Source organism: Molossus molossus, unplaced genomic scaffold (genome assembly GCF_014108415.1).
Source record: "Molossus molossus isolate mMolMol1 unplaced genomic scaffold, mMolMol1.p scaffold_m16_p_17, whole genome shotgun sequence".
NCBI classification, from domain to species: domain Eukaryota; kingdom Metazoa; phylum Chordata; class Mammalia; order Chiroptera; family Molossidae; genus Molossus; species Molossus molossus.
Window position 1 is genome coordinate 34950491 of NW_023425352.1, and position 19901 is coordinate 34970391.

At 44.0% G+C, this 19901-nt stretch overlaps 1 protein-coding gene and 1 pseudogene across 5 annotated transcripts in view; one reads left to right on the forward strand and one right to left on the reverse strand.

Annotated features, from left to right (window-relative positions):
• SGMS1 (sphingomyelin synthase 1) overlaps positions 1-19901 on the forward strand; it is a 264910-nt gene that overhangs the window by 63751 nt on the left and 181258 nt on the right. The window lies entirely within an intron of this gene.
• On the reverse strand, positions 15459-17470 carry LOC118632726 (annotated as a pseudogene).

Here is a 19901-nt window from a genome sequence, read left to right on the forward strand (position 1 = left end):
CTCAGTTGCCCGTGGTTGTACAACCAAAGGTGTACTCAGTGTAGAGATGCTGAACTGCCACCAGCTGTGCTCTGGGACCCTTCTGTCTGTGCTCCTTGCTGAGTCCCTGCTTTTATCTGCATGCTCCAAGGGTGATTCAAGACCCTCTGAGTTCTTTCAATCCTAGTCCTTAGAGCTGACCTCTGCCCAGCTGCCTCCTGGCCTTAGCTGGCTCACTCCTCGCAAGGTAGACTGACTTGGATTGGCATTTAGGTGTCAGGGGGGTGGGGAGTTTGTTGGTTGTGTTGATGCCTCTCATTTTCATCCTTGCCTTATCTGACCTGGAAACTCTTGTGGTTGCGACTCTTGCTGAAGTGAGGGAGATCTCTGTCCATCTGTCATCTGTCTCTAATGCTCTAGTGGTGCTCTGTCTGCTTGGGACAGCTCCCAGAAGTTGAGGTGGCCTTTTTTCAAAACCTTTCTTGGAGATTCTAGGTCCAGTGTCCTAAAGAGATCTTGACCATTTTTCTTGCGGTGTGTACTGGAATCCCGTGCAAATGCCAGTCTTTGTAGTCCACCCTGCTTCACCAGGATGCTAGAGGATATATAGATTAGGTTACTGGAGCCACGGTTTTCTTCAGGAGTCTTGATTGTGACACCCAAAAGAATAGTGAAAATGGTATGCTTTTTCCCATACCCTTTTTCAAAATCTTTCTACCTTCTTCTGTCAACCCTACCTTTGACTCTTTTACACTACTGAGTCCTAATAAAGAATCAAAATACGAACTCTCCTAAGGATACCTCCATTTTAGTAGAAGCCTCTTATAGGCTTTAAGAATCAAAGCTCTGAGTCGGAAGCACCTGTGACCAGTGGTGACCCAGTACTTACGACCGGTTATGTTGTGTGGTAGCCCTTTAGTCACCATGGAAGCTGGCTGTGCAGTAGGATGTGGCAGCAGTGGCACTGAGCTTGTCCATGGAGACAGTGGTAGGTGGGGAGAGACAGGAGATGGCAGGCGTGCCTGGTGTCATGCCAAGGCCCTTCGTCCCCTCTGCTGAGTTCAGGTGCCTTGTGCCATCCCTGTCTTTGGACCTCTCCGAATAATCTCATCTGTGGCTCTGAACATAACCAAGCATGAAGATGAAGACTAACAAATGGAGCCTCAGCAGCTTAATAACTCAGAAAATAGGCCTTGGTTGGCACTTTGACCTAACTAATACAGGGAGCCCATGCAAGAAGAGTCGCGTTAGACCTTTCACTGAGCGACAGGAACTTGATACATGACATTAAGCACAGCTTAGAGCTATTAGCTGTCATAATTAATCAAGTCAGAGTCCCAAAAGTAGTGATTCAGAGTGGCAAGCGTGAACTTTTCCCCTGCCTTACCTTGCTGAGGTCATTTAAATATCCTAAGCTAGAAATTGGATAAAGATGTATAGTTCATCAAACTGAGAATAAAAGAATATGAGTTTTAGCTTGAGGTGAAAGTGGATTTTATTTGGCCTCTAAATAGCAATAATATACTATAATGTAATAATAGTGGTTTTCATGTACTTAGTGCTTATTGCATATCAGGAACTAAATGCTTTTTATACATGATTTCGTCTAATCCACCAAGTAACTCTATAAATGAATATAGCTCATTTATAGAGGAGGCAACTAGGTCACAAAGAGGATAAATACCTTGATCAAGGTTATGCAATTAACTAGTAAATGTTAGAGCTAGCATTTGAACCTGCGTGGTTCAGCCCAGGTCCAGAACCCTAACACTGACTTCTACTGTTTCCCTTAAGTGGATGATGAAACCTCACTAGCCAAGGCTAATTGTGACCTAATTGTGGACAAGGCTAATTTGACTTCATTTCAGAATATTAATGCCAGCAGAAAACACTGCACCGCGATTGGCATTGTGGCTGTATTCGTTTCCCAAGGCTGCTGTAACCAAGTCCCACAAACCTGGTGACTTTAACAATGTAAATTTATTTTCTTTCAGTTCTCCAGGCCAGAAATCCAAAATCAGTTCACTGGGCTGAAATCAAGGTGTTGGGAGGGCTGCGCTCCCTCTGGAGGTTCTGGAACAGAAGCTGTTCCTTGCCTCGGCTAGTTAACGGTGGGGCCCACAGTCCTTGGCGCGTGGCTGCATTACCGCAGTCTCTGTCTCCTGGTCACACCGCCTTTTCTCTGTCTTGTGTCAGGTCACCCTCTGCCTCCCTTTTACAAGGATGCCTTTGATTGCATTTAGGGCCCGTCCTGATAGTGTCCGTATCTCAAGATCCTTAACTTTATCATACCTGAAAAATCCTTTTATTTTTATTTTATTGTTTTGACCATACAAGATAATATTCACTGATTCCAGGGTTTAGGACATGGCTATCTTTTGGGGGACCATTATTAAGCCTACCACCGTGACAAGTAGAAAGAACTAGAACTTTCAGTTGCCTTGCAGGAGTATGCTTAATTTCAACAATTCCCTAACTGTTCTGCAGGACATAGATGCTAACAATGTGAAAAAATTCCATGGCCAAACATATTTGAGAGCTATTGAATAATGTATTCCTCTTTAAGGAAATTCACAATGTACAATGAAGGCCTTGAAAGTCTTGTGACAAGGAGAGCTGCTTAACTTAGGTGAACCCAGACTTCCTCAGACTTCGTTGCTTGTAAAACAGTTCATTTTAAAGGCTATACCTATTAACCTGTCGTGAAGTTCTTAGGACATGCTTTAGGATGTACTAGTTCAGTTACTTATTACCTGCTACTCTTGAAGGCATGGAGTGTGGTTTAACTGACTTTTTATTACTCTCTGTACCGCAGGCTGACGCTCCAACCGCTGAGCCAAACCGGCCAGGGCTGACTTTTTATTACTTACTAACTGAAACACACTTGGAATTGGTTGGAAAGAACAAAATGAAGACAAATATACAAAATTAAATGATAGTATATGATATATTATTATTTTAATCCTCACCCGAGGATTTTTTTTTAAGGATTTTCAGAGAGAGAGGGAGGAAGGGGGGGGGGGAGGGAGAGAGAGAGAGAGAGAGAGAGAGAAGCATTGATCAGTTGTCTTCCATATGCACCCCGACCAGGGATACAACCCATAACTCAGGTATGTACCTTGACTGGGAATCATACCTGCAACCTTTTGATGTACGGGACAATGCTCCAACCAACTGAGCAACTCGGCCAGGGCGAGATGACCATTTTTAACATAGCTGATGTGTCAGATGAGTTGTAGAGGTCCAGGTATGCTATGAGTTGTGATTAAGAAGAGTTATTCTACATGAAATGATGTGAAGACACTTCGGAGAGTAGGGGCCCTAACTCCTGTAAGTGCAGGGGAAGCAGGTTGCACATCCATGTGGGAGCCAGTAACTTAGCCGAAGGCAGCAGGGCTCATCTGGAGAGAAGGCTCAGGGTGTTGTCGATTATGCCTTGAGTGTCAGTCTAAGGAGTTTGGACTTGATTCTCTAGGCCAGGGGTTTGTACATTCTGTATGGCCTATGGGCCAAATCTAGTGCTCTGCCTGTTCTTATAAATAAAGTTTTATTGCAATATAGCCACATTAATTTATCTACATATTATACATTGCAGCTTCGGTGCTTTAATGTCAGAGTTGGCTTCAAGGGCTTAAAACATATACTATTTGAGTCTCTATCGAAAACGTTGGCCAACTCTGATCTAGGTAAGGGGGAGCTGCTGAAGGTTTTGATCAGAAAGGTCTTATCCTTGGATCTGCATGTCAGAAAGCTTACTCTGGAGACTGTGTGGAGATATAAAGACTAGGGAGGGCAGTGGCCAAGGAAATGGGAGAGGAGGGAACAGATATTTTGGACTATAGGCTGGTGTGGAATAAGAGATAGAAGAGCCAAGCATCATTTTTAAAAAAGAAACTTTTAATTTTAGAATAGTTTTAGATTTAGAGAAAAATTACAAAGATGGTACAGAGACCTTCTATGTTCTCAGTTTCCCCTACCGTTATCATCTGACATTAGTATGGTACATTTGTCATAACTGATGATCCAATATTGATACATTATTGGATATTTCAGACATTGCTTATTTTTGATGACCTTGATAGTTTTGAGGAGTACTGGTCAGGTATTTTGTAGAAAGTCCCTCATTTGGGCTTTGGTTGATGTTGTTTTCATGATTAGATTGGAATTATGGGTTTTACAAGGAAGACCTCAGAAATGAAGCACATTTTCATCATATCTACAGTATATAGTGTCAACATACCTTGGCACTGTAGATGCTGACCTTGATAATTGTCAAGTTTCTCCACTGTAAATTTACTTTTATTCTCCCTTTCTATACTCAACTCTTTGGAAGGAAGTCACTATGCAGCCCACACACGAAGAGTAGGGAATTCTGCTCCACCTTCTTGAGAGTGGAATATCTGCATAAGTTATTTTCAATTCTTCTGCACGGGTTCGTATATTCTCCCTCATTCATTCAATTATATCAACATATATTTATGACCATTTAATCTATGGGTTACAATCTAATACTGCATTATTTATTTTGTTGCTTGAATTGAGCTTTGACATGTTGCCATTGTTGGATATGTGTGTGTGCATACATGTGCATTTGTGACTCTTTCTGACCCTACGGGATAGTTCAGGCTCATCTTGTATATTTCGTGCTCCAGCCATAGAATCAGCCAATTCTCCAAGGAACCATGACCAAAGGTAATTTTGAAATTTCTGGCTTAGACAGGGCTGCCTCCATCTCTCCTCACAAACTCCTAGTCGTTGGATGAAGAAGAGAACAGGGGCAGGATCCTGGGAAATGGGTGTCCATTTAGGCTAGGGGTTGGGCAGAGTTAAAAGTTGTCCAAGGAGGCCGAGGAAGAGGGTTTAGAGAAGCGGGTGACAACCTCAGTGCTACAGTAGTATGGCCTCCCAGGTTGATGAGCACTTCAGGTAGGAGGGTGGTCAGTGTGCCTGTGTACGTCAAGGAGAACACTGTTCAAGGTTGGCAGGAGTGGAGGATTGGGAAGGAAGGTTGTAGGAAATAAGGTGGGGGCCAGATGTGTTGGCCTTGAAAAGCAGGCCAAGTCTTCTGACTCTGTTTGGCAGGAGGGGTGTGTAAGAGCATATAAAAGCAGTGTTGTAGGATAACTAGTTCGTCAGCTACACACAGATTAGATAGAGGGATCAGAACTTGTAGTTGCTTCACTGGTGCCTGGAGGGAAGCGAAGAAAGGTGGGACCCTTAAGGGACCCTCATTAGCTTAGCAAAGATTTCTGCATGTGCTAGGCTTTTTTATAATGGGGAAAAATAGAGAGGAATTAATGATTAAGCAATCTGTTTGCTTACAAACAATAAACTTAAAACAATAAAAATATAGGTCTTAAAATATGTACGTTGTAATTACTAATGTGTATGGTTTCTTTGTCTGGGAGAAGAGTCAAGGGTGAACTTGAGCTCCACCCAGCTGGAATGTCACACGATTCAGGTTAATGGAATATGAATTTTTAATTTGGTTTTCATAGGCTGTCTCCGATCAATTTCAAAATGATTTCCTGTTGAACTTCCTCCTCTATCCTCTTTTGGTGGTGGTTTTATTTGAAAAGTTGTGGCGCTTCTGAGATAATTCACTGAGCCAGGGTTGTGTGGAGAAGATAATCCTGGGAACTCTTCCTCGTTTTTCATTGGTTGTTGCATTTTGAAATTGTTATTTCTTTTGCAAATAACTAGGAAATATATGTGACTGTACTTTAATCTACATGTTTTATAAGAAGGGAAGCGTATTCACCAAATTAGTGGTATGACCTAAACTTTTAAAAAATTGCCCTCTTACCCCTGAAATGTTTTTGTACACAAATCACTGATTCTGAAGTAAAGTCCTGTTTTTGCATTGAATTTAGCCAGGCTCAAACATTGTGATGTATGTGTTTGGATCAACAGAAACAGCGAATAACCCTCCTGTGCCTTGTTTCCGCATCAGCCTTCTTTAAGTGAGAGTGAATCAATTCGGTAAACCAGACGTCCTCACTGCGTGTCCACTGGCAGGTTCCTGTCAACAGGGGGCCTCTGTTGGGCTCATTTCTGAACAGTGATACCCATTTTGGGGTGCAAACAACATTTCATTACAGAGAACTTCAATTAATTTTTTTATTTGTAAAATGATGATAAACTATCTACCTTATGAGATTCTTAGGTGGTGTGAGGGATGCACTGGAAGTTCCGTGTGCTCTGAGCAGGGTCTCTGTTAGAATCTGGCTGTAATACTCCCATCTCCGTGGGTTTTACTGCAGTGGCTGTGCCTTCTGTTTGTTGCCACAGAGTGCTATGATTTTGTTGTTGTTGTTGTTTTTAAGCAAGTAAACCTTTTCTGAAGGAGAACCAAGAGAAAGAAAATCATTTGGGCTTTTTTCAGGTCATCCAACCAACAGAGTTACCAATCAGGGGACACACCAACACTTCTTTCTGAATTCACAGCCTATAGAAACCTGGACATAGTAGACATTTTTTTCTTTATTGACTTTAGAGAGAGGAAGGGAGAGGGAGAGAGAGAGAGAAACATCGATGAGAGAGAACATCGATTGGCCACCTCCTGCATGACCCCCACTGGGGATTTGGCCCACAACCTGGGCATGTGCCCTGACTGAGAATTGAACCGGTGACCTCTTGGTACAAGGGTCAGTGCTCAACCACTGAGCCACACCAGCTGGGCCATAGAAGACATTTTTAAAAGCACTATTGAGGATGGTCACTTTCTCTGCGCTCCCCTAATGCTAGGATTCTCAAGTACGCCAGGGGCAGGGGGTTGGAGGGGGCGCTGCGATTCTCTTTGACATTACAAAGCTGGCCCTATGGAGGGTCCTGATGTTCTACACGTGCTTCAGGGAGGCGGCTGACTTGTCATCCTCAAAGCGAGACACGTCCCCTTGTCTTGCCTTTATTGATGTTGGTCACATGCTGCCATTTTCTTCTTTGAGAGGCAACATCCACCAAGGCCAAGTTCATTTCGCTTCTCTTTTTCAGACAGAAACTATGAATAATTTAACCAGATTTTTTACCAGCTACAAATTGAAGATTCAGGTTGTTTCAGTAGATTGAACACATCAATGAAATAAATAGCACACATTTCACATTTGCAAAGGAGAAGGCGTTTGTCGCACGTCCTGCCTCCCTGGGGGTCATAGCGTGTTTGGACCGAGCTCCTGTCAAACAAGACGCTGTGTGCTGTGAGCACCCGGGCACCAGCCTGGCCCCTGTGTGCACTTTCTGTTTTCCCCTGTTTATTTCACATCTTCAAAGCACTTTGCCCTCTAAAACTGCAAATGGTATTTCAGTTGATCGTTACACAAAGGATCTATTTCGGTTCTCCTGGACTTTGCAGTTACACCTGGTCTGTCTTAGCTTTTCAGCAAAAGTATTTGATTTGAACTTTCTAGTAAGGAGAAAACTGAGTGTGATCACTAAGTAAACTTAGTTGCAGCTGAAAATCTATCTGTGAGAAGGAAACACAGGCCAGTGATGTGAAGAAGGCCCTTGAACCTGCTCCTCGCGCTGGAGTGAGAGTGGCTGGTGGTTGACGGACACTTGGGGACAGGTGCAGCGCCGCCGTGGACCAGCGCTCGGTCCTGTGTCTGTGGCCGCCTTGTGAGAGCAGCTCTGGTCGCCTCCTCCACCTCCCTGCGTGCCTGCGCGCTCATCTCACCCTTCTGTGCCTCAGTTTCCCCCCTGGGAACGGGACAGCAAAGTGGCTCTCAGGGCTGTTAGAGGACTGATGGTAAAGCTCCAGACACTGCTGGTGTTGGATGCCTGTTACATGATGTTACTGCTCTCCCACAAGCTACGTGGGCACGTGCGGGCATGGCGGACATCTGAGAAGGAAGTGGTCAGACGTACACGTCCGAGAGAGTCTGTTCTCCCTGAGAATGCTCCCTCAAAGCCCCTTTCCACCCTGCCTCCTCTGTACACAGCAGTCACACTGTGTTTCAGGGGTTCACTCGACTTCAGGCCCCTACAGAAACTCCTTTCCCCTACAATCAGTGGGGTTTTCTACTTGATTTGCAGATTTGTTTCTCACCCCAAACCGTTTTGTTTGAAGGGTTGATCATTTTTGAAAACTAGATGTATAACACGTATATCCACTCACCTTGGCTTTTAAAAGTAACTTGACTGAGGGCCGGCCCAGGCTGGCTGTGCAGACAGGCCGATGCACTGCCTCCCCCTGGGGGCCTCCCCCCTGCACCCCCCCTCCCACGGGCCTCCCCCCTGCAGGCCTCCCCCCTAGCTAGTCCAGGTGAGGAGAGACCGCCTCCGACTCCAGCTTACCGGCCTGCATCACCGTTTCCAGCTGAGCGTATGTGATGGGAGAGCCCAAGTTGGTCTCGAAACGTTCACTGCTCGGTCTCCAAGATAGTGTGGGCACTTGTGTTACTCCCCTGTGCCGTCTAGATGGTGCAGATCAGCTGTGGTTGCCTAATGTCACTCTTTAAAGCTGTCCTGCTAGGGAGCATGGAGACACCGCGTACACCGCGTGTGAGGGCAGGGGCCCAAGGCCACAGGGATGTGTTCTTGCCTTTGGTCTGAAAAGCAGGTAAGTTGCTTGTTAAAAACAGTACAAGCTGGCCCTGGCCAGTTTGGCTCAGCGGTTAGAGCGTCGGCCTGCGGTCCGGAGAGACCCGGGTTCGGTTCCCGCTAAGGGCACGTACCTCGGTTGCAGTTTGTCCCCGGCCCTGGTTGGGTCGTGTGGGTGGCAACCACTCGATGTGTCCCTTCACGTCGATGTTTCTCTCTCTCTCTCCCTTCCTCTCTCTCCCTCCCACTCTATCTGTACAAAAAATGGAAAAATATCCTCGGGTGAGGATAAAAACAAACAAACAAAAAAACCCAAAAAAAACAGTACAAGCTGGGATGATAGAACACATTCTCCTTTTTTATAATTGTCAGTACATTACAGTAACCAAAAGTCCTGGATGAATGATTGCTGAAAAATAAAAACCAATGAACAAAGACTTTCTAAGTAATATGTATCATTGTGACATATATAATTGATAGATAACATATAGCTTTTTATATTTAATATATATAATACATACACATATAATATACATGTTATATATAAAATATAGCATTATGCATTTTATGTATTACATATAACTTTTCTGTTTTCTCACAAAATCTTTATGGCACTTTGCTTTGACTTTGACTAAAGTTATTCATAAATTCTCACTCCCTTGACCTCTATTTTTATAGACAAATATGCATATTTTCTGTTCTAAGCTCAGGTTGGTGATATCCCAGAAATTCTAGTTTTTTCCTTGATTTCAGTCTTTAGGCATCTCATAATCTGTTCTTACCCAGATGTCTAAGAATTGAATGAATGGCAGCACTTCAGAACAGTGGTTTGCAGATAAACACATAGGCGTGTCAGATCTTTTTGGATTTTTAAAAATAATTTTAAGGAGAATAATAAATGTATTTCCGGCTATTTTTGGACACAGAACCTGGGGAATTTTGTTTACACACTCTTGTATGCTGAACAGGTCTTTGAAGAGTGGGAAGTGGAAGTCAGAGGGTGGGGTTACCTTTACTTTTCTTTTCCACAAGGTCTGATTTGGTTGCTGGAACTTCAAAGCTGTGCCTTGAGAACCTGATGTGAGTGGTGGGTTTTAAGAAGAAAAATGACATTCCTGCCAGGGTGATTTTAGGCCGAGGTGTGAGACACAGACTCCTCCGCCTTGGGAAGCCAGCACCTTGAGTTTTTCCCATTAAAAGCTGTTGGCAGGAAAGCATCAGAAACTCTCTGAAGGGAAATAACTGTCCATGTTAGTGTCTTCTTCGCAGGAGGCTGCATTTTAGCAGAAAAGAAAACGTCATCTCCCGGAGTCCAGGTTCTCTTTCTAGGGGGATGAGTCCTACAGTTTGGTTCCAGTCATGAGCTGGAGGCTGCTCCCTGCTTCTCTTGACTGAATCCAAAACAAGCCTTTTGCCCTCAAAACCTCCCAGAGTGGGTGCTCGCCAGGAGCAGCATCTTCACTACAGGTTCAGATCGCGCCGGGCTCCTGGTCTTGCCTCTGCGGCAAGGTGACACTGAGGTGACAGGTGATGTGTCAAGCCGGGCTCAGCGAGCTCCACGCACACGCCAGGGCTTCAGGGAGGGGCTCGATCACGGCAGAATCAACGTAAGATTTAAATTTCTGAAGAAAGGTGAAATACTGATGTGCCATGCTTAAGGCAGACAGTAAAGTGCAAAATCTTTACAAAATTTTCAATAGGATTTTTTTTGCTTGAATTAAGTTGTTATGAGAAGTAAAAAAAATTGCAGTAAGTGCTGTGATTTAGAAAATCAGAGACTTATATGATAATGTCTCTACTGGAATAAGTCTTTACCGATATAACGGTACAACTATTATAAAATTTAACTAGATTGGGAAGTAGAAGATGTGGGAATTGTGTTTTTGGTCTTATCATCTTCTGTTCCTGTGGTCCCCAGATTTTCAAATCGTAAACCTTTCTTAAGGTCTCTGGCCCTGGCTGCTGCCTGGTAGTGTCCACTTGAGTGTGTCCTAAGCTCTGGGATCGGAGCTTCCTCTTGGTCTTCTCTCTTTCATCCCCTGTGTGCTTTGCCAAAGCCAAAGCAGTCACTGTAGGTTCTGCTCCCAAAGTGATCTCAAATGCACCGCGGCCCCTGCCTCCTGGCGCCCTCATGGTCTGGTCACCTGGGGGACTGCAGTAGTTGCTCTGTGTGCATTGGGACTCTTCCATTTTCTCTATGGAATGCAGATCTGGTAACCCTCCCCCTCCGCCCCCTCCAGCAAAAGCCCAAACGGAAACAAACAAACAAACCTACATCACCCAGCTTTTCCATAACTTCTCATGATTTAAAATTGGAATCATAATCTCACAACTTCAAAGTCCCTAGTGACCTCCATGGAGGGCAGCCATCCATAGTCCTCCCCACTCTCCCACTCTGTGACCCAGCCTTGGTGGCTTGGTTTCCATTTCTCAGAAATAGCATTCACTTCCTCTCTCCTTTTAAAAATGTTGCTGACTCCTGTTTTTGTTGTTGTTGTTGTTGTCCTCTCCTTAATACTGTTTTGTCTGGTGAAGCCTTAGGTTAGAGACCTCCTCATTGTAGCACGTGTCCTGTTGGTAGTATTACACTCCATGGGCATATCCCAGGCATCTGGCATATAGCAGCACTGAATTGTGCTTGTTGAGTCCGGGGATGCAAGTAGTGCTATGTATACATGTTTTCAGTGCTTCTGAGTACTCCGAGAGGGGCATGTCTGCTGTGTGCACAGATGCTGCACGTCCCTCCCCTGTGCTCCGGCGAACACGGCCATCGCTCGCCACTCCCTCCCTGGCTGGCTCTCTCAGCGTCGCACGTTAGGTGCTGTGTCTGGTCAACTGGTCTGTCTGAATTGACATGTGGCATGCGTCCTATTTGCCATTTCTAATCTAGCAGACAAAGGCAGAGCATTCTGATGTCTAGGTTCTTGCCTTGATCTTTAGACACGTTGTGTAAACTCTTTATGCCTTAGTTTACACACCAGTCTGCTACAAGTAATCAGATAGTAAGGTAAGGTATTCTTTCATGAGGATAAAATAAGAAATATTGAAAAATTAGTAAAGGTTATCCAAATATAAGATTGTATACTTCCATTTAATGTGCTTTGATATGACAAATACTTGTCTTGTGATCAGCCACTCTTATATGGCAACTAAAATGTAAATTCTTTATACACATGAATGTGAATTTTAATTACAGGTTTACCATATATATATATATATATATATATGAGCCTTGCAATAGGGACTCTGTTTTTCTTTCAGAATTAAGTTGATCTCTTGTTTCTATATTTACTAGATGGATGTTGAGTTTTTATTTTGCTAGTGAAGAGTACATTTCAAGGATATGGGATACAAAATGTCAAGGAGATGCTAGTTTTTGTTTAGCTTACTGTCATTCTGTGGCAGTGTTTCACCTGTGGGTCACCTGTGTCAGAAACATCTGTGGCTGGTTAAATTTCAGGTTCCTGCCCCAACAACTTACTGAATCCAATGTTTTGAGGCCTGGAAATCTGCATTTTATAGATGTTCTAAGCTCCAGAAGTTTGAGGACCACACCTTAATGCCTGGTATATTGTGCGTCTATAGTAAGTTCTGAACAGAATCTATAAAAGATGGCTCATTCACTGACCTTTTCAGTCTCACCTGAGCAAAACAATGACATCAGAAAACATACCACTGCCAACGCTGCACAATCAAAGGCAAAGATATTGATTGTGGCTAAGATTGAAAACAGTCAGTGACCTTATTCAGCTGGAGCATGGAAGATCAACAAGGGGCATTGTTTCCAGAGGCTTAAACACACTGGTCCTCTGGGAACAATGGCCCTCTGACCACAGCTGGCATGGGCAGAAAGGAACCAGGCAGGGGTCTGGTCTCCTCAGTGCCCAGGCGTGGCCAGGCCTGCAGCGAAGGGCCGTGCTTCTGATGTCGTTCTCAGAGTAGCCCAGCAGGGCCTGGCCGGCAGTGCCCTTCACCTTCACCACTCTCCCTGTTTCCCTGCCCTCCCTGGCTACCCCAGAGTGCAAGGGGGGGGGGGGGGACTTGCCCTGAACAGGAAGGCAGAGACAGTAACAGTGATTTTAAAAGTTGGCATTGCCAAGTGTGTAGGTTGGTGTGGGAATGTCCAGCTCGCAGGCCATGTAACGCCCGAAAAATCAATACCAGCTAACATCACACACCTCACAAAATTAGCCTGACCAAATATAGCAGGCTAATTTTTAAGGTGATACTTTTGTATGGCCTGAGAATGATGTTATAAATATCCAAATGGCCCTTGGCAGAAAAAAGGTTCCCTGCCCCCATGAGAAAGCATTTCACGGCAAATTTGAACCCTGGGCTGGACCCCTGAGAGAGGTTCCAGGTCTCCATCTGCCATTCACATCAGAACTTGCTCTGTGCTGTCAGCATCCTTGACCTCCTGTTCCTTGACGGTACTTCCAGCTTCCGCAGCGCAATTCTGCATCCAGGTTAATATTGTTTCTGCCATTTTCTGAGTGTTAGTTTCATCTCAATGAGTTGGAACAGAGGTTCTCAATGTGGGGTGGTGTTACCCCCTTGTCCCTCAGGTTTAGAAACCTAGGGGACATTTGTGGTTGTCATGGTGATGGTGAGGGATGTGTACTAGCATTTAGTATTCTGAGGGTTGGGGATACTAAATGCCCCTCCATCCTTGGGACAGCCCCACCCAGCGAGGGATTGTTTTGTCCTGAATGTCAAAGGCACCTCCGTGAAACACACTGGAGCTCTGCGTTTGTCTGCAGTGTGTCCAGTGCTGACTTGAGAAGAGTCCAGGCGTTTACTATATATTGACCAAGTGTGACTTAGTAGGTGCAGTGTGCGCTGAATTGTGTGCCGGGAAAAGCAGTCCACGCCACCTTCCGAGCGGCACTTGCGTGCTGACAGTGAATTGTGTGCCGGGAAAAGCAGTCCGCGCCACCTTCCGAGCGGCACTTGCGTGCTGACAGTGAAGCCGTGGCTCTTCTTGGATTCGGCTCTGCAGCATCCCCTTTCCTGATGGTGCGTGTGGGCGAGAGTTGCGGTCCAGAAAATAATCCTGAGCTGCTGCTCTGTCCCCTCAGGAAAGACTGACTTGAACAAAAGCTGCTGCTTGTTGTGCCCCTGACACCTTGGTCCCACAAAGAGAAACAGGGAGAGGCTAAGTAAGCTAAGTGTTACGTCGTGAGAGGGGCTAGGGGCAGAGAACCCAATGTTCCATCACTGACCCTATCCCAGGTGAGCCTTCTCAGAAGAGTAGTGTCCCACGAATATAGTCTGAGAAATGCCACCACGTCGACATCCTTAGCAGTAGGAGGGTTTGAGATTTGGAGGCCCTTGTTCTGAACTTCCACATTTTCTGGAGTTAGTTTGCCCATGGATTAGAAAGTTGCTGTGGGGAGACAAGTTTTGAACTGAGGATTAGGTAATGACAGTACAGGGTCCTGGAATAATTGGTGACTGATATCAGTCATTCAGTTAGAGACATCAGAAAAATGACAAATGGATACAAATGTTAAAAACACCAAAGGATGAACAGACAGGATAACTTCAGATCTTGTTTTAAAGGACTCAGAGGTTATGCCAAGCTAGATAGCTTATTGAACTATGGATGTCCAGTAGACTATAGAATTGGAATATCTTGAAAACCAGATAATAATTAGACTTACGGTAAAGGTAACAGGAACAGACTGGGGAAATTCAGCCACAGGAGGTTGAGAGAAATGCAAACAAATGATTCAGAGGGCTGTTTTGCCTACAAGGCCTCCTGTGACTACATGAGATCAGTGTGTTGCACCTTGGATTCAGTGAGCCTACTTCTAGGAGTAATTTCTAAGTAGATGATAAGAGCTGTGTTCAGACATTTAGCTTTGAGGATGCTAAGTGAGCATTATTTAAACTAAACATTGGAAGTAACCCAAATTGCTCCTCCAAAGGGTGATGGATGGATCCATTATAATTCATCTATATAATAGAATATTGTGTAACCATGACAAAGATGTTGAAGAAAAATATTAACACGAGCCAAAAACATATGAAAAATAGGCTGTAATAGAATTTATAAGGTTGACATACTACATAAACTATGTAACATGGGAGAAAAAACAGGAAAGGCATTAATCAGAATGTTTCCTTCGATAATCTTTAAGTGGTAGAACTTGAAGTACCTGAAATTCTTTCCTAGGGCTTTAATACTTATAATGTTTAATGTAAACATAGATTATTAATTTGGTAATTAAAACAGATAGTTTAATACAGTAAGTAAGAACATGATCTGATGTTATTAAAAGGTGCTTTGTCAACCTTTTATCCGAATATTTCAGTATTTATTCATTTATAAACCAAAATATTTCTGGTAGTTCAAAGGGGCAAAATTCTGAGTTAGGAAATCATGCCCAAGGAAATCATTTTTTGAGTTAGTTGATCATTAGCACAGAGGAAATGAGGGTTCTGATGACAAGGAATGAATGTGGGCAGGGGAAGGAATTGAGTCAATTAAATGGTGGAAAGAAAGAAGGTATATCAGTGTAGTTAAGAGAAATGTATAAAACTAAGTCTAATACAATCCTACTAACTACATTTGCCTAGTTTGAAATTCTGCCTTGGAAATTTCCTACTGAAACATCGTATACTTGTGTCTCTTGAATGCCTAAGGAATACCCACTGAGCCTAGGCTTGGTTCATTGCCCCCAAAGCGGCTGAATCAGAGATGTGAGTGCATCGCAGGTGCTAGAACTGACTTGCAGAAGAGGCAGGTTTCCACCCGAAGGCACAGTCCGTGGTAGGCTTCTAATTCTGTAAGGTGAGGCCACAGAGCTGTATCAGTGAATCAGCCAGTTAAGAATTTAGGTCTTATTTTAAGGAAGTACTTTGTAGCAGGATTTCTCAGCATATACTCTGTGGGGCATTGTTACTATCGTGTGTGTGTGTGTGTGTGTGTGTGTGTGTCAGAAATCAGCAAAACTGATATTGTAGGCCATAGTCTGTGCATTTAGGCCCAGGGCACACAATTGGAATTTGACCCTTTCTCCTTTCTGCAGGCAATCCCCTTTGTTGGTCATTCCAAGAATGCCATATGGATAGACCTCCCCTTTCTTCTCCCCTCCCCATGGTCTCAGCCATTCCTTGGTATTCAGTCTCTGTTGGCTCAACACTCAGGGGACAAATGCCTTTACCAGAGTAGAGGATGGGACCAGTTTCCTCAGGAATGTCATTCACCAAGTGTATTTTGTTGACCTTTTCTCCATTGACTTCACTGCCTTTGCCTTTGGACAAGCTATACTCAACCATGTTCCCCAGTTCTGAGTTATCAACATCACCAGAAAACTCGCTGTAATGGAAAAAGTTTTCCTTATTGTGATTGTCTGTTTCAGTAAATCCAAAATTGTCCTTCTGAGTTGCCACATAACCCAAGAGCCTCTTGAAGTTAGAATTACAACCTAAAAGTCACAGCGCACAGATTGCAATCTGCTGTCCTGGCCTCTGTCTGTCACTGCTACTGAATTCAGCTGTATTCCCCAATTTGAAAAGTAGATCAGTCTACATCCTTGGCCTGGAAAGCAGTAGTCATTTCACCCCTGCAGTCATCATAAGCAATAACACCACCTTCAGCCTCCTTTTCTTTGCCTTTATTTGGGCTAATGGTTTTTTAGGATTGGAAAAAGTGGCTTCTTTTCTACAGTGTCCAGAAAATGAAGATCTGAATGGGAATGGAATGAAACCGTCGGGAAGTTTTTCAGTCCTAATAGCATGATTTCCTTGGGCAGAGAGCATATCAGGAACCACACTAAACTCTATTTCATCTGCAGTATTGAGCTGGTTCCCATCCAGAATTTCACTGTAGTGGAAGAACATTCGAGCATCACAGTCCACACACTTGATGAAACCAAAACCATCTCTCATGGCAGCAATTACACCTGTTTCTCTGGCTTCATTAGTGAACTAAAATGTATTTGATAGAACTTCTATGTTGGCTGCTTGTTCTAACTTGTCATGTCAGTCTGTTGAAATAATAAACCTCACATGGTTGCCTTCCAACAGAGTCACCTTGGATTCTGTATTATTGTCTCCAAGGGAAGTTCTTTAGGAATCGCAAAGTCAGCTTGAATGCATCCTGGCAATGGGTTGGGTTGTTCTGCTTTTTACTGGTACTTTTGGGATAACTTTTTGTTATAGTTCCTTCAAAATGTTCAGTGCTGATATCTTCAAAAACGACTGTTCCTGGAGGCAATAGTCTGACATCTGTTGCAACTTCTTTACCATTTCTGTCCTTGATTGTGAATTCCATGTCATTCTCAAGGCTGTAAGGCTTCTGACTCACCGTTAGATTCACTACAGTGAAAGAATATCTCTTCTACAACATCACCTCTTTCAGTAAAGCCAGACACCTCCTTAGTGGCACAAACTACTCCCCAACAGTGAGCTTGTTTCATTTCCAACAGCACAGTGTTCTGAGCAACGACAGTACCAGTACGTTTATGGTTGTCAATTACAAAGTTTATTTTATGTCCTGTTTCTATCTGAACATTCCTCTCCATGACTTCTGGGGTATAAGTCGGAGAAAACACGTCCCCACTGTGTTGGTGGCACACACTCCCTGTTGGATTCTGACCTGGAGCAGCTGGAGATTTACGAAGTTGTGAGGAACAGTGGCACAACTTGTTCGTTCATTGTTCTTCAGGGAGGATTTCTGGTTTCATCTGGTTTACAGCAGTAGGTTTCCCAGTCCACCAGTTACATGTTAACTTAGGTAATTCAGCATCATCTCCTACTTTTAAGTCCTGAAGGCTGCCACTGTATGTGAACAGTGGAAGAAAAGTCTGGCTTGAGGTTCTGAGCACTGAGTAAATCCGCTAGAGGTTAGCAGTTTTTCAATAACCCCCGTGTCATGCAGTGGTGCTGAAGGACAGTGGGTGCATCCACAGTGTCCATTGTGGAGAAGGTTTGGATCAAAGCTCATCTTGAAGTGATAATCAGATATTGCACTTTCAGTAGTATTTGCTGATTCTTCTTTTTCAGCACACACTTCAAAGGGTGAAAGTTGCTAGTATTAAAAAGAAGGGAGAGCCCTGGCCGGTTTGGCTCAGCGGTTAGAGCGTCGGCCTGCGGTCCCGAGAGACCCGGGATCGGTTCGGCTAAGGGCGTGTGCCTCGGTTGCAGTTTGTCCCCGCCTCTGGTCAGTCGTGCGGGTGGCAGCCACTCGATGTGTTCCTTTCGCGTCGATGTTTCTCTCTCTCTCTCCCTCCCACTCTACCTGAACAAAAAATGGAAAAAAAAAATGTCCTCGGGTGAGGATAAAAAAAAAAAAGAAGGGAGAGAACATGGTTTATCAGGCTAATACAGAATACAACTGCTGCTGCACCGGGCGAGCTCACAGGGCGCACTGAAGAAAGCCAGTCGACCAGCCACCCTGGCAGCGCCCGTTCAGAGCTGTTGAATAGGCACAGACTTCTTGTTGGAGACCACGTGTTGTGCCTTCAAGTTCAGTGAACTCTTCTTTGGTCTTGTTGGTTGTTCCGAGGTTTGTTCTTTTCCCGATCTGAACTTGAAGCAGCAGTTTCAGGTGGTCAATTCTGTTCTGTTATACTTCCTGCCCAATGGCTCAGCGCCCCTCTCATTCATTTAGCTTGTATCCTCAAGATTTTGGACAGATATTAAATATAATTTTAAATGGCTATAAGAAGGCCGGGGACTTTGGAGGAAATACTAGGACCCAGAGTTTCTAATACAGCTTAAACACTCAAGTTGTGTGGCTGATCGTTACTTTAAGACCTTCTTACTGAACTAGCATACGTTAGAGCAATGTTGCAGTGTTTCGTGGGGGTGGGATGGTAATTGAGGAGCATGGTGGCTTAAGTATTTATTATATAGCTGGACTGTGCTGCTTTTTTGCTTTAAAGGAAATAATGAGGATTGGACAAGGAAATTGCAAAGGATATTGGAGGAAAGAAAGGTTCTTTCTCTCAATGTGGGATTGAAATGTGCAGCAGGGTTAGTTATTCCCTCCTCCGCACCCTCCCGCACTTGGTTCTACTTGGCTGAAAGCTCTAATTGTATGACATTGTAATTATTTGTTTACGTTCTGTGACTCTATTAAACTGTAGTCGGCCCAGCCTTGGTCTTCTTTGTGTCGGCCTCATCCAGCACAATGCTGGCAGTGAGTTTTTTGCATTTATGGTTTATGTTTCTGAAATAGCAGATTAGGAGGCATGTTGTAGTCCAGTAAGTATTTCAAAATATTGGCAAATATTTTGAATAGTCAAAGGGCTTGGGAAGCATTTTTCGCCCCCAAAGTGTAATATGTGTTATTCCAAAAACTGAATAGTCAAATGTGGTGGGATGCATCTTTGCACCTAAAGCATATTTTGGTGTTCATTAAAAAAAATTCTCCTATAATCTCACATTTCTGTAACTATTAGGTTCCAAAGAGCAGTTTGGTGCTGAGGACACCTGCTGGAATGGGGTAAGGAACCCTTCTCAGGCAGGTCTTTAATACCTTTTCTCCTCTACGTTTCAGTATTGTGCTGGTTGTGAACACCCATCCGTATTCACTGAAGGCCTCAGTACACCCTGCTGTGGATTGTGCTGAGGATACAGTAGGGACCCAAAACATGGACTCCTCCCCTGGGGATGCAGTTTATATTCTGAAGTATCAGAAGCAGACTCAAATCTTACGAGTTACACAGTGAATGTTCTTGCTGTCTTCTTTTCCTCTTGAAGGGCACATAGAAAACCATAAATTAGAAAGTGTGAGAGTCATAGATTTGCTATTTGGGATAAGGATGCTCTGCTATCAGGAAAATTAGAACAGGATATTTTGATTTACATTTTACTTCTCTATCCACTCTTACCTCAGACACATAATTTTGGTATTTCATAACACATTGGTGGTACTTCATTTTTGCCAGGTTCCAGCTCTAGAACTGAATTTGTTTTGGAAATCTAGTCACTTTTGAATAACTGTATAGCAATTTGTAAATTACACGTCTCTGACAGTGTTCCCAAGGAGCATTATGACTGAACTGGATGGTAGAAGGAGATTTGTACTAGCATGTCACTTGGATGGGTGGACACTGCGTGACCTCTCAGTGATTTGGGCTTCTTTTTTAAAAATGTTTTTATTGATTTCAGAGGGGGAGAGAGAGAGCTGGGGGGCAGGGGGTGGGGTGGGACAGAGACACTGACTGGCCACCTCCTGCACGCCCCCACTGGGGATCGAGCCTGCAACCTGGGCATGTGCTCTGACTGGGAATCAAATCGGTGACCTCTTGGTGTATGGGACAACACTCAACCAGCTGAGCCACACTAGCTGGGCAATGTGGGCTTCTTTAAAGCACATCTTGGGGATGAGTGAAGGATTTCATTGAATGTTGCCTAATGAAATTTTGATC